This window comes from Gossypium hirsutum, chromosome A06 (genome assembly GCF_007990345.1).
Source record: "Gossypium hirsutum isolate 1008001.06 chromosome A06, Gossypium_hirsutum_v2.1, whole genome shotgun sequence".
Lineage (NCBI taxonomy): Eukaryota > Viridiplantae > Streptophyta > Magnoliopsida > Malvales > Malvaceae > Gossypium > Gossypium hirsutum.
The window spans coordinates 26,816,078-26,831,067 of NC_053429.1; the positions used below are offsets into that span (position 1 = coordinate 26,816,078).

General features: G+C 34.3%; 1 long non-coding RNA gene across 3 annotated transcripts; it reads right to left on the reverse strand.

Annotated features, from left to right (window-relative positions):
- Positions 1–6,098: 6,098 nt before the first annotated feature.
- Positions 6,099–13,958, reverse strand: LOC107962847 (uncharacterized). 3 transcript variants are annotated; one of them, XR_001701794.2, is made up of 6 exons: positions 13,673–13,958; positions 13,103–13,205; positions 12,268–12,356; positions 11,911–11,992; positions 6,702–6,842; positions 6,107–6,614 (listed from the first exon to the last, which is right to left on the reverse strand). It is a non-coding gene; the product is annotated as an uncharacterized lncRNA (long non-coding RNA). The 3 variants fall into 3 exon arrangements; XR_001701792.2 differs by having other exon boundaries at positions 11,911–11,998; positions 13,673–13,957; XR_001701793.2 differs by lacking the exon at positions 11,911–11,992 and having other exon boundaries at positions 6,099–6,614; positions 13,673–13,937.
- Between the last annotated feature and the right edge of the window lie 1,032 nt (positions 13,959–14,990).

A 14,990-nucleotide genomic window follows, 5' to 3' on the forward strand; every position in this document is an offset into this window, starting at 1 on the left:
ATCCATAGCCTTAAATTCAGTAGCCCCATGTTTTCGGATTCTGTCAACTGGGGGCTTATTTGACCTTACTTGGTCCGTTACCGGTGGTATTGTAGGTGCGGGGGTAGTATTTGTCGGGAATGGAGGTTGTGGAACAGCCATATTAGTTCGAATGTATTGGTTGAACCAATCATTCATCACGCTATAGAATGCTTGTCTAGCTTCATCATTCGGATTACTAGCATTAGGTTGAGAGTCTGCCGGCACTGTCCCTTGTGCGGGAGCAGGCGCTACACTCTCAAGATCATCAGCTACCTCTCGGTCACGATCGGGATCCATTACTATAAACACATTTACAATTGTCAGAAATCACCACACTATCAAGTAATCACATAAAATGGCATGTATAGCTAGACCCAACACATTACGGTAGTCCTAGAATCGACTAAACCGTGGCTCTGATACCAATTTAATGTAACACCCCGAACCCGAGACCGACACCGGAGTCGGACACGAGATGTTAACAAACTTTGAAAAATTTTCCAGACACTGCCCAGTCTGAGTACTAGTCGCTTCAAAAATCATATCTTGAGTTTCACAACTCGAAAATCAGTTTTGTGATTTTTCCCTGAAACTAGACTCATGTCCCCACCTATGTATTTTTTCTAGAATTTTTGGTCGGGCCAATTAGTACAGTTTATTAGTCAAAGTATCCCATGTTACAGGGGTCGACTACACTGACCTTTTCCCATTACGACTTGCATATCTCTCTGCACAGAGCTTCAATACTAATGCCGTTTGTTTCTGTGGAAACTAGACTCAGAGAGGAATCCATACATATATGGTATGACCCCTAATTATCTCTGGTAAATTTATAGTGAATTTCCAAAGTCGGAACAGGGAATCCAGAAACTGTTCTGGCCCTGTTCCACAAGAACCCGAATATCTCTTACTGTACTGTTCATATGATTGTTTTGTTACTTTCATATGAAAGTAGATTCATCAAGGTTCGATTACATAATTTATTCACTATTTAATTCCACTCCTACGAATTCTTGTGATTTTTCCAATCCACACCACTGCTGCTGTCAGCCTCTGTTTTCAAAGTAAACCTTACCTATTTTCGGGGTTTCATGGACCAACTAGGGCCTTGTCATACATATGCCCACATATGATCATACTTAGCCATTCCAATGGCTGATCATTTGCTCAACACTTCCATTCCAACTATAGTTACATCATGAAACCATCTATACATTCATAAACACGAATGGTCTAATGCCATACTCCACTTCTACAAGCCATTTTCGCATGGCTGTACACTTATACATTTCATAAAGTACTCGAAAAACAACAATGGGTAGTCCTATACATGCCATATCAAAATTCAACCAAAATAGTACCCAAAAGAGCCTTTGATAGTGTGGGCGACTTCGACTTCAAGATCCCGAGTCCGATAGCTGGAGAACCAAAAATCTATAAAACAGAGGAGCAGTGTAACGAGTAAGCAATTTATGCTTAGTAAGTTTTGAGCAAGGAATTCCAGCATAAACAAAGAATAACACACATTTAGCTAAACGGAATATTTCATAATACGCAATTTACCGATATCAAACTTGCTTCACAACATTAACAACCCTTATGTACATACACAATAGACTAACTTAGCCGAAGGCCGGTAGCTCGTTTATCAACTGAGCGAACATTTATTTGTAAGGGCTCGATTAAATTCAACACATACGTAACATATCCCCATATTGGGATGTTTTTCGAGTATTCGCTGGAATTTTACAGCAAGCTCATTCATTACCAAATCACGTACCTTCGGGATTTAACCGGATATAGCTCCTCGTTCAAATGCCTTCGGGACATAGCCCGGTTTTAGTAACTCACACAATGCCTTCGGGACATAACCCGGATTTAATAACTCGCACGAATGCCTTCGGGACTTAACTCGGATTTAGTATCTCGCACAAAGGCCTTCGGGGCTTAACCCGGAATTTGTATCTCGCACAAATGCCTTCGGATCTTAGTCCGGATATATTCACTTAGCACAAAGCCTTCGGGACTTAGCCCGGACAGCATTCAATTAATCATGCACATCTAACAATAATTCATGGCACATTCATATTTCATTTTCATTTGCGAAACTCAAACACAAGGCACATATCGTCCTTGCACATTCGGCTCAATAGCCACACATAGAGCATGATTTAATCACATCGTAATTTAAGCTCTCTTACTCAAGAACTTACCTCGGGTGTTGTCGAACGATTCCGCTAGCTATTCAACCACTTTTTCCTTCCCTTTATCGGATTTATTTCCCCTTTGCTCTTGAGCTTAATTAAACAAATAAATTGATTTCATCATTTAGGTATCAAAAAGATGAGCACAAGGCACTTAGCCCATATTTATACATTAGACATTAAAGTCTCATACATGCAAAAATCATGCATCAACACAACATATTAGCTAATTTCTTTCCCCTTGGCCGAATATGCATGTCTATTTTTGGGGTCGATTTCAACACTTAATACACACATATACACACTAGTAAAGCATACTCCCCCTTTTCATCAATTTAACACATGCATTGCTCATTAACATGCAAAGTTACATTCGGCCTTAGCACACATCTTGCTAGCCGATTCTTCTCCATTGAGCAACCAATGCACATATGTGCTCACACAAAAATGCTAAAAAGGAGGTTCAAGAATCATCAAGCCATCATCACATGCATCATTAACAAGCTTCATATTTTGCATGCAATGGCATTAACACAACCTCCACCTAGGCCGAATCTTAACTCATCCTCATGCCTCATCACCACAACATCAAACACCAACCAAGAATGATGCATCCATGGTCAAGTGCCAATTCCATCACATAGCAAGATTTAGACCATGGGCTAGGTAGAACTCAAGCTAACTAAAACATGCATGCATCTCATGGAACATCATCAAACATACCTTAGCCTAGCTACATGCATGGCCGAATCTCTTCACCTTTCTTCTTCTTTCCTCACCTTAAAATTTTTGGCCAAGGATGAACCAAAGGATGAGAAAATTTTTTTCTTTGTTTTTCTTTCTAATTTAGGCTAAATGAAGGTGAGAAAAGGATGAACAAAGATCTTCTCCTCTCTTTTCTTTAGCTCACGGCAATGGGGGGGGGAAAAGAATCAACTACACACTTTTTTTTTTGTGTATTCATCATACTCCTTTTCATTATTTAATTTCCATGCCTATTATTTTATTTTTTTCCACCCATGATGCACCAACAAAACATGTCTATGACATGTCTTGGCCATCAAACTTGGTCTACCATGCTTGTCATGGCCGGCCACTACTAGTAGGGGGGAATTTGACATGCAAGTCCCCCTTTGTCCACATGCACTAATAGGTCCTCACACATTGACCTATCACATTTTAGAATTTTCTCACATAAGTCCTATTGACTAAATTCACATGAAATCAACCAAATTGAAGCTTGAAATTTTCACACATTCATAATTACATATTCTAGACAATAAGTATCACATTCAAACATTTCGGTGACTCGGTTTAGCGGTCCCGAAACCACTTCCCGACTAGGGTCAACTTTGGGCTGTCACACTTGCTCCTCATTGCCGTAACTAGAAGAGAAAAAGCTTGGAGAAATTCAGCTATGGTGGTTAGCTAAATCAAGGTAAGTTCTAGGATGATTCTTGGATTTTTAGCATTTTTTTTGAGTTAGTCATTAAGTTCTTTGCTTAACCCATGACCAAATTTGAAATGGTGTGGTGTCTTGAGCATTCGGCCATGGTAGGAAATGGAAGAGATATATGGTTGTTTTCATGTTTAATGAATAAGTTACAAATGGTTGTTAATTAAGATAGTTTAAGGTATTTGTAAGTAGTTTGAATAAATGAACAATAATAATAATAAATCCTCTAGTGAATTGGTGTAATTGCCGAATTTGAACTAGGAAGTTATTGCGTAATGTTTGTATTTTATGTGATAGAATAGAGTGAATGCTTGGAATGTGATATGTATGAATTATAAGTTGGATTAAAGGCTGTTATATTGCCTTATCATTTTCGGAAATGTGCTTTGTCAAAGAAATTGAGGGTTGATGTTTAAGTGAGGTAAGTATAGGTATATTCGGCTTGTAGTTTTATAAATGTGATACGAGTATTTTGTTTTGTAAATGAGTAGTAAGTATGTTAAGAATGGTTCTTGTATGTATACGTATATGCAATGATGTTTAAGTACGAATGTATTTGGATGGATGTGCTTATAAGTATAACTTGAGACAAAATGGTATTTAGTCAATACAAATAACCATATTTGTAAAATGTATTAAATATATAATCGGCCTTAACATAGATATGCATATATCTATAAAAATTGTTAATGCCTAAGTAAGATGTTGGGTTGTGCATGACTAGAGAAAATATATATATATGCGTATGGTGTTTGATAGTTAACCATTAAGTCATATGTACCTCAACCTTATAATATACATGTATTATATTAAATCGCCTATTTGATTTGAAATTAAATGAATTCAATTGTTTTAAATTAAGCTCAAGAGCAAAGAGGATCTAGATCTGATAAGGGAAAGGAAAAAGTAATCGAATAGCCGTTGAAGTCGTTCGACAACATCCGAGGTAAGTCTTTGAGTAATGGAACTTAGTTTATGATTTGATTAAGTCATGACATATAAGCATAACAAATAAACGGTGATATAATGATTCTACTTGAATTATATATTGAGGTGATTAGTTATACTTGTGACGGGTAGCCGAATGTGTATAGAGATCATGTTATAAAGCCAATCAAAATCATGCTCTTTGTATGTGGCTATTGAGCCGAAATTGGTAAGGTTTGATAAGTGTCTTGTGTTTGAGCTTTAGTAATGAAAATGAAATATGGATGTGTCATGATTTATTGATATATGTGCATGATTATTCGAATGATATCCGGGCTAAGTCTCGAAGGCTTTTGTGCTAGTGACTATATCCGGGCTAAGTCCCGAAGGCATTTGTGCTAGTGACTATATCCGGGCTAAGTCCCGAAGGCTTTTGTGCTATTGACTATATCCGGGCTAAGACCCGAAGGCATTTGTGCGAGTTGCTATATCCGGCTAAATCCCGAAGGTACTTGGGTTTGGAATTGAGCGATCTTGCTGTAATAATTTCAATTAATACGCTCATAAAATCCAAACGATAAGGTATGTTTCGTATATGCATCGGAAAAGTTAATTCCTTTTTTAGATAGTATTCGCTCTATTGATTAGCAACTTCCGGCCTTTAGTTCGGTTTGATCCCCTGTGTATGAGTATACTGGTTGAAGTGTGAAGTAAGTATGATTTTGGGAATATGCGTATATGCAGCTATTCATTTAGTCATATGAACGCTATACTTTAGTCGTAAATAATTTCATTACTTGAACTTACTAAGCATTAAAATGCTTACTCTGTTACTTTGATTCTCTGTTTTATAGATTTTGTTCGTCAGCTACCGGACTCGGAAGTGTCAAAGTCGAAGTCATCCACACTATCTAAGCCACTTTTTGGTACTCTTTTAGTTCAATTTTGAAAATGGCATGTATAGGGCTGACCCTTGTTGTTAATTAAGTACCCTTTGGTAATGTGTATTCGTATAGCCATGCAAAAGTGGCTCGTATATTTCGAAGTATAACATTATGGTCTTGTGATATGGTTATTAAGTGGTGTGGAAATGTTTGGTAATGACTAGCCATTGGAATGGCCAATCATGGTCCTATTGGTGCTACGTACGTCATGGATAATCGGGATTACCCTTGATAATAATGTATGTCAATTTGCTATTTGATTCATGGAAATTTATGAAATAGGTAAAATTGACCTTAAAATAGATGCTGACAGCAGCAGTGACGTAAGTTGGAAAAATCACTAAAAATAGTAGGAATGCAATTAAATAGTGAATAAATTATGTAATCGAATCTTGATGAGTCTATTTTCATATGAAAGAAACGAAACAACCATATGAGCCGTATTTTATGAGATGTTTAAGTTTTCGTGAAATAGGGCCAGAGCATTTTCTGGATCCCCTGTTCTGATTTTGAAAATTTACCATAAATTAACCAGAGACAATTAGAAGTCATAATTTATATGTATAGATTCCTTTTTTAGTCTAGTTTCATTAGAAACAAACGGCATAAGTATTGAAGCTCTGTACAGGGAGATATCTAAGTCGTAATGCATGAAGGTCAGAGTAGTCGAACCCTAAAATAGGGGAGACTTTAACTAATAAACTGTACTAATTGGCTCGACCAAAAATTCTAGAAAAAAATTTGTACATGGAAATATGAGTCTAGTTCTAGGAAAAATTTACAGAATCGGTTTTCGAGTTTTGGAACTCGAGATATGATTTTTAAAGTAACTGTGATTCAGTTAGCCAGCTTGTCTGGAAATTTTAAAATGAACTGTGTAAGTAAATGAATTAAGTCCGTTAACACCTCGTGTTCGACTCCGGCAACGGTCTCGGGTACTGGGCGTTACAAACAGGCTGCCAAGATTGTTTCTAGATACTTTGACATGCTCGGCAGGATTTAACTCGTATAAATCTTTTAGTAGCGTACGTCCTCTAGTTCTGCGCGACCCACCACTTTCAGCTAAAAAATGGTATATTATAATATAAGAATTTGAAAAAGAAATCAATAATAAAAGTCAACACGCATGTAAATTAAATTTAACATTACTTTGAATTTCTGCAGGCTCCTTAGGTGTTTCCAGAACATTCGAAGATCCAATAGCAGTCTGTTGTTCACTATTTGTTACTTTCGAATTTGGAGTATTCTGAACAATACTTAGATCTCGTAATCTTCTTCTAGGCATTTTTTCTGCAAAACACATAAAATAGTTGAAATTTAGTAACTAATTACAACAATAATAGTACATATAAAATAGTTGAAATATTTAACAAGACTAAGATTTAAATTATAATATCACATATAATTAAAAAATCGTAAAATCTTACTACATCATAATTCGTAAATATCTTCATCCACATCCTTGCGAACCCATTGAAATTGTGTACTATTACTTGAGACATTTTCATTTAAGTTTTGTTCTGGAAAAGGCAAAGTTTCTGATCTTTTGACAATGTCATCTCTACTTCCATTGCCTATGTCAAACAAGTCTCTAGGGGTGTTTTAGAGTACAACGTACCAACCCTCATCAGTTGGATCTTTCGAAAAAAAAACTTGTTTCACTTGAGAAGAAACTACATATGACTCGTCTATCAATTGTTGTCTAGTGTGAATCAAGCGAGATAATTTCACCATTGTAAAACCAAATTGATCTTTTTTAATTCCGCGAGTAGTATTAACATCAGCCCAATTGCATTGAAATAAGACAACTTTCCATTTGCCATAGTAATCCAACTCAATAAGGTTAGTAAGAAGTCCGTAATACTCCACATTTCCCTCAACTAGATTACTGTCCCTAGCATTAGCATAACTTGTAATTGAAGAATTAACAACAATTCCACAATTTTGAGTTCTCCTCAATCTCTCGCGATATTTTTTATGAAATCTGAATCCATTAATGAGGAAGACACTATATCTTTTTACTACTCTATTCGGACCTTGGGAAAGCCATTTAACTTTGTCATTGACGTCCTTCTCACTCCAAACCTATTGAATCGAAAGTAAATTGAGTAATTATAAATGTTATGAGAAAACACTATTATTTGATACAGAATATCACGATTATGTGTAACTTATTAACTTTAGTTGCATACCGTTTGGCTTAACCATTCATGAAAAGATCATGTGAATAACTTATTAATCTCTCGATGTTGTAATCTTCGGAAGCGTGAACGAGATCTCAAATTTGTTTGTACTCACTATGTTAAAAAGAGGTTTAATTGGTTAGAATATAAACAAATCAAAAAGATGAATATTTATCAAATTCTAGAACTTACTTGCGTAATGGTTCAATTGAATCGTGGTGGAAAAGAACATATTGATGTGCTTGTATCCAAGATCTATCATCTAATTCTGCAATTTCAACTTTACCGATTGGCTCTCCATAACTTAGAAATAAATAAGTTTCGGCCAAGTTATGATCAGTGAGCCTAACATTTCTACTTGGTCTATTCAGCCTTGTTTCAACATCTTCTACATATCTAGAACAGAAAGTCATACACTCCTCTGCCAAGTAACCTTCAGCAATTGATCCTTCTGGATAACGCTTATTACGACAATAAGACTTCAATTTGGATAAGAACCTAAACACGATATACAACATTATCAAAAGTTGCAACTAAAGGTATAGAGGTGAATGAATGAATAATTTACAAATAAATTAGCACCTTTCTATAGGATACATCCATCGATAGAAAACTGGTCCACCAAATATTGTTTGATGGATTAGCAAGTGCACCATAATAGTGAAGAAAGAAGGCGGAAAGATCTTCTCCAAATTGCATAAAGTCAAAGTGGCTCAATCTTGTACTTTCTCAAGTTCTTCAACATTCAAAACTTAGCCACAAATAGCTTTCATTATATTGGATAGTTCAATTATACAGGACATCACCTTTTTTGACATATACCACCGTAAAGCAACTAGCAGTAAATCTTGCATCAAGATGTGATAATCATGTGATTTTAAGAAATATCGTATTCGATCTTTAAGACTCACACATCGAGATATATTTGATGCATATGCATCTAGGACCTTTATATCCTTCAACACCATGAAAAACACTTCTTTCTCTTCCTTTGACATTGTAAAAATAGAATGTGGCAACTGATATTTCCCATTCAGAAGTACTTGGGGATGAAGATCATGTCGAATTCCCATTTCAACTAAATCAAGTTGACTCTGTAGATTGTCTTTCGATTTTCCATCGACATTTAAAATTGCCCCAATGATGTTCTCGCAAACATTCTTCTCAATATGCATGACATCAAGATTGTGGCATAAAATGTGGTGCTCCCAATAAGGCAACTAAAAAAATACTTCTTTTTTTTCACAAGTCCGCCTTATTGAGATCATCCTCTTCATCAGATTCATTATCAGATTCATCCCTCGATCTTCTCTTTGTTTGCATGTTGGGTGGTTGATTCATCTTCCCATAACTAAAATTGATATCTTTTAACATAAACAAGATTTCAGATTAAATGCTCTACTCAGGAGCTCCTCTGAACTCTTCAGTACCGTCAAATAGAGTCCTCTGAAGTCTAAATTTATGATTTCCATCTAACCACTGATGATGCCCCATATAAGAGAACTTCTTCCCATTATATAACCACTTCGAACATGTTTGTGCAGCACAACAAGGACAAGCATAACGTCCTTTGGTACTCTAACCAGGTAAATTGGCATAAGCCGAGAAATCATTAATAGTCCACAACAAAGCTGCACGTAAATAAAAGTTTTCCTTTATCAATACATCATATGTCTCAACACCCTCCCATAAATATTTTAACTCTCTAATAAGTGGCTGCAATTAAATATCAATATCATTTCTAAGACCTTTCTCTCCAGGGATAATCATAGATAAGATAAAAGAAGATTGCTTGATGCAAAGCCATGGAGGAAAATTGTAAGGAACAAGCACTACAGGCCAAGTATTGTACGAAGTGCTCATGATTTTATAAGGATTAAATCCATCAGATGCTAACCCAAGCCTCACACTCCTAGGATCGCTTGCAAAGTTTGGAAATTTACTGTCAAATGATTTCCAAGCTAAAGAATCCGCAGGATGCCTTAATAATCCATCATCGGTTCATTGATCATGATGCCACATCATAGAATCGGCTGTCTTTGACGACATGAAAAGCCTTTGAAGCCTTGGTATTAGTGGAAAATATTGCAAAATCTTTATTGGCTTCTTTCTTGACTGTGCCTCATATTCATCCTCATTCACATCTTTTGTATTTCTATTCATCCAACGAGATTTACCTCAAACGTGACAAGACTGTTGGTTCTTTTGATCACCCCAATACAACATACAGTTATTTAGGCAACTATGAATTTTATTGTACGCAAGGCCTAAATCTTTTATCAGTTTCTTCATATCTTTGCATGAACGAGGGATTTTTGCAAACGGAAACATATCTCTCAAAAACTCTAAAAGCATTGTCAAAGAGTTTCCGGTCCACCCTTCCAAACATTTTAAGTGAAAAAGACGAATGTAGAAGAACATTTTTGAAAATTTTGATCCCTCATAAAGTTCTTCATCCATTTCATTAAGTAACGTGTAGAACTTTTCCGCTTCTTCATTTGGCTCTTCATCAGGTACACTTTTTTCCGTTTCGGTAAAAACATTTCCACCAAGATTACAATCATCAAATGCAACAAAGTCAGGTGGAAACGATTGCAAACCATGACTGATGGTAAGCACTATAAGGATAAGCTGAATTAATCATTGAAGAAGTTCTGCTAGGTATACACTCTCCATGGAAAATCCATATTTTATACCCTCGAATAAAGCCATCAACAATTAGATGTTCGTAGAAAACTTCACGAAAATGCCAATTGATGTTGCCGCACTTCTTACACGAGCAAAGAATCATAATCTATTGGCTTGCATTTTGAAATGCAAAATTTAGAAAATCTTGTACTCCATTTCGATAGTCGTTGGTTACCCTTGACAAATTCATCCAACTCCTATCAATTTCATAATTCTTGAAGTCTGAACTTGACAATAAATTACACGGGTAAGTTGTTTATTTATAAGTATAATTAAGTTATGTAAGTTATGATATGATATCTATTTATGTATTATGTAAGTTATGTGAGTTATGTAAGTTATATAGCTATGTAAGTTATGTGAGTTATTTAAGTTATGATATGATATATATAAGTTATTAAGTTATGTAAGTTATGTGAGTTATGTGAGTTATGTAAGTTATTTGAATCAACATGAGGACTTAAAACTTTAAATACAATTTAATTTAATTAGGTAATTTACAAATAAAATAAAAGTAGACAAAATATTTTTTGTGAATCGAATAACTCTAAGATATTGTTTAAACATTTTATATTTTAATATTTTTCAGGAAACAATTTTTTTATTAAAATCAATCCATTATGATAAAAATATAAAAAAAGAAATAGCTTAACAAAATAATTAATATATCAAATAAATTACAAAAAATATTTTGCAAGTAAGTCAAGTCTAATTTTTTGAATAATATTTAAAAATTTTCCAAGTTGATCTTGTTATTTGAATCAACATGAGGACTTAAAACTTTAAATACAATTTAATTTAATACTTAAAACTATTGTTTACCTTGAAATAAAATAAATAAAATAGTTGTTCTATATATATTAGTGTTAAGCGTATGAAATTGGAAGATTGAAGCAAAAAATGGTTAACGTGATGGGGCATTAACAGAAGGGCAATAAAAAATAAGATAAAGAGGCCCTCAACCTTATATTATTTGATGCAGTCTAGTATAATTTCAGATTATAGAAAATTATGACAAATGTTCCATCATTTATGAGCCATTTAAGTTATATACTAAGTATAAAATTCAGGATTCCCTGGCTCTGTCTGTTTTGATGGGTAATTTTTTACTCATACCAATTGGGTTCCATTTTAATCTGGGGAATTGTCTGCATTGATAAGGATGCTTGGGGAAGATCCAGGAAACATATTAAAATTTGTTTCGCTTCACCTCATCAGTCACCTTTGCTGATTCCAAGCTCACATGGATTTCGAGAATTTTTTTAAAAAATAGTTGATTACTTTCTTAATACAATAATGTTCTCTCTTACTTAACTGGAAAGAAACCACGAGGCGTGCATGTCAAAGGCAAAAGGCATGCATAAATTTTACAGAAGAACATGCTAATAAAATTTAATAAAAAAGAAAGCCAATGATGCTGAGTTGCTAACTGCACAGGAAAACTAGCAACAAAAATTGGAGAAAGAAATGAAGTAGAATTGTCTTACCTCTGAGACAGTGTGGATTAAAGCTAAGCAAACTGGATGGCAAATTCAATTTCATGAGTGAAATGATGATAACAGTCTTTAACTGTACCTTTTATATTTTACAGAAATATCAGTTTTCAAAAGAATAATATTTAAAAATCTTATGAAGTTGTCGATGATATACAACTCTTAAATAAATGAAGGATTAAAAAGAGGCCTATCAGCAATAAGCAATTTTAATGTCAATGTAAAATAACTATAATAAGCTATAGCCTACGCGCATAATATTATTAATTGAAGCATGGAGCAATTGAGAAGAAAAAAAGATTTAAACTTTAAACACAATATGCATATGGGAAATAAGGAGGGAAAACTCACCGCTAGACCTTCAATGGTATCCAGGTGGGATCTAAAATGCTTTGCAAACTCAATCCCAACCGCTTTCTTCTTCCAAAATTTCAAATGCCCTAGTAAAAATAAATAAATAAAATGAAGACAAGCAATCTATAAGCCAGTACCAAAATCCCATTCACTGGTAAAGCCTCAATATTTGAAAAACATATTTAAAATTAAGTAATGATAATATTAATTAAGTCACTATCGAATCGAATGAGTTATCAATTATTCAACCGAATAATTTGGTTGATGACACAGACAAATCATGGAAAAATGAATATTAATATATTATCAAGCCATAGAGCATTATTTGAACTAGAAAATTCAAACCTTTGAATACAATAAGAAACAAAAACAGGCTGTCTGCTAAGAAAAAGTTGTATGAATTTATTATTTAATCTCACAATTCCTAGGAGGAGGGTGTTTATTGATTCATTTATGCATGGTCCGAGAATATTTTTGGTTTTAACTGTGACAATAAGAAATCCTCCTGTTACCTTATAAAAATAATGATTCACCTTCACCCTAATTTCTTTTTTAAAGTGTCTAATAGTTTTCTGTTTTATTAATCAATGGCTTATTTTAAAGAATGCATTTCTTATTATATTGGCTCCACCACCATTATCTCCAAACTAAGAAGCTACCAAACTTAATAGTTTCTTTAACTGCTAGTTGCTACCATGATACATATAGGATTTATGTCAATTATTAACTATATTATCCACTAGACCTAAATAGGCTTATCAAACTCAGAAATTGTAGTATGACCAACCAAGCATCAAACTTAGAAATTAAAGTAAAAAGCGGCTAAACTTACCTATATCTCAGCCATTGGAGATTCAATCACAAGGTCAGAAATCTAGCTCCAAGCACCATTTTCTTTCCTCTTGTGTGAGCTTTTTCTCCATCATCTATATATTCTGCCCAAAACGAAAACTTTTCTCATATGGGAGGAATTCAAAGAAAGATTCATACTTGATCTTTAGCTTGAAAACAAGTACCAAAAATACATAAATTTTGTACTTATTTCAATTTACTTCAACATCATCTCTAACTAAAATCCTATCACATATGATTGAAAAAGTAGTTGATGTAAACTTGTACCTAAGGGAACAATTTCAGCCACATGTATTATATTCAGTAAATACAAACCTACACACACACATATTCAATAAATTTGATATGGGTCGTAGCCATTTAAGCCGTATAATTCCAAATTCCAAAATTTCAAATCCCAACTGCTTTCTTCTTCTAAAATTTCAAATGCCCTAGTAAAAATAAATAAATAAAATGAAGACAAGCAATCTATAAGCCAGTACCAAAATCCCATTCACTGGTAAAGCCTCAAATATTACTAATAAAATTTAAATCTAGTAGTGAAATTTACAGATTGGTTGCGAAAGCAGAGAGCGACGATGACAGTGACACAGCAGAGGAGACAATTAACGGTGATGCAGCAGGTGGTTGGCTCGGTGTCTTCAGCAGCAGATAGGTCTTTCGACTTTGATTTGGGAAAAAATTTAGGGATTAGGGGAAAAGTTAGGGATTTGGGGAAATTTTGTTGGGGGAGAAATAAGTTCTTTTAGGCATAACTTTAGGGATAAAATGGATGGAAAACAAACGACTCCGTTTTCGTAGAAAACTGAATTTCATTTGCGGCATTTCTAATAGAGCGCCACTAAAAACGAAGTATAAAACGTAGCAGTTTTGCACACACTTAATACATATTTGCGGTGTTTTTGGCTAAAACACTGGTAATGCATAGTCTATTGCGGCATTTTGGACAAAACAACACTAATAACAAGGCTAAAACGGCAACGTTTTCCAAAATCTTAATCCATATTTACGACGTTTTATAGAAGCGCCACTAAATACAAAGCATAAAACGGCGCCGTTTTGGAAACACTTAACACATATTTGTGGCGTTTTGGGCAAAACGCCACTAATAACAAGGCCAAATGGTGTCGTTTCTTGAACTCCTCATACATATTTGCTGCGTTTTTAACAAAGATCCACTAAAAACAAAGCATAAAACGGTGCTGTTTTGCTAACACTTAACACATATTTGCGGCGTTTTTGTCTAAAACGTCGGTAATGCATAGCCTATTGAGGCGTTTTGGACAAAACGCCACTAATAACAAGGATAAAACGGCGTCGTTTTGCGGACTTGTAATACACATTGCGGCGTTTTGGTTGAAAAACGCGACTATTGCTCACCTTTTTGTGACGTTTTGACCAAAAGTGCCACTATTGTTCAACTTAATTAAAATTTGATTCACGTTATACCCTAATCTAGATATGAGCCAAATTTTAATGCCCAAGCTAACAAGTAAAATGATAGACGAATATGATTGATAAGACACTTATTATTTGATAACTCAAATAAAACGTTTTAAAACAACTAATTAGAATGCTAAGCATAATTTAAGAGAGAAAATTATGAATTTCGAAAAAATATTTTTCATAAACCTAAAAATAAACATGAAATATATGTTGAATTGAAAAGGAAAATTAATATTTTGATATATTAGTCTTCCATTTGTGAAATGCATCATTTTGCCATTTCACTTTTTTTTCCTCTTTTATTGTTTGTGAAATTTATTACCAGGGTTTAGAGTTTTAGGGTTTATGATTTAGGGTTTAAAGGTTTAAGGATTTAGTTTCTAAAGTTTAAGGTTTTATGGTTTAAGGGTTTACAGTTCATA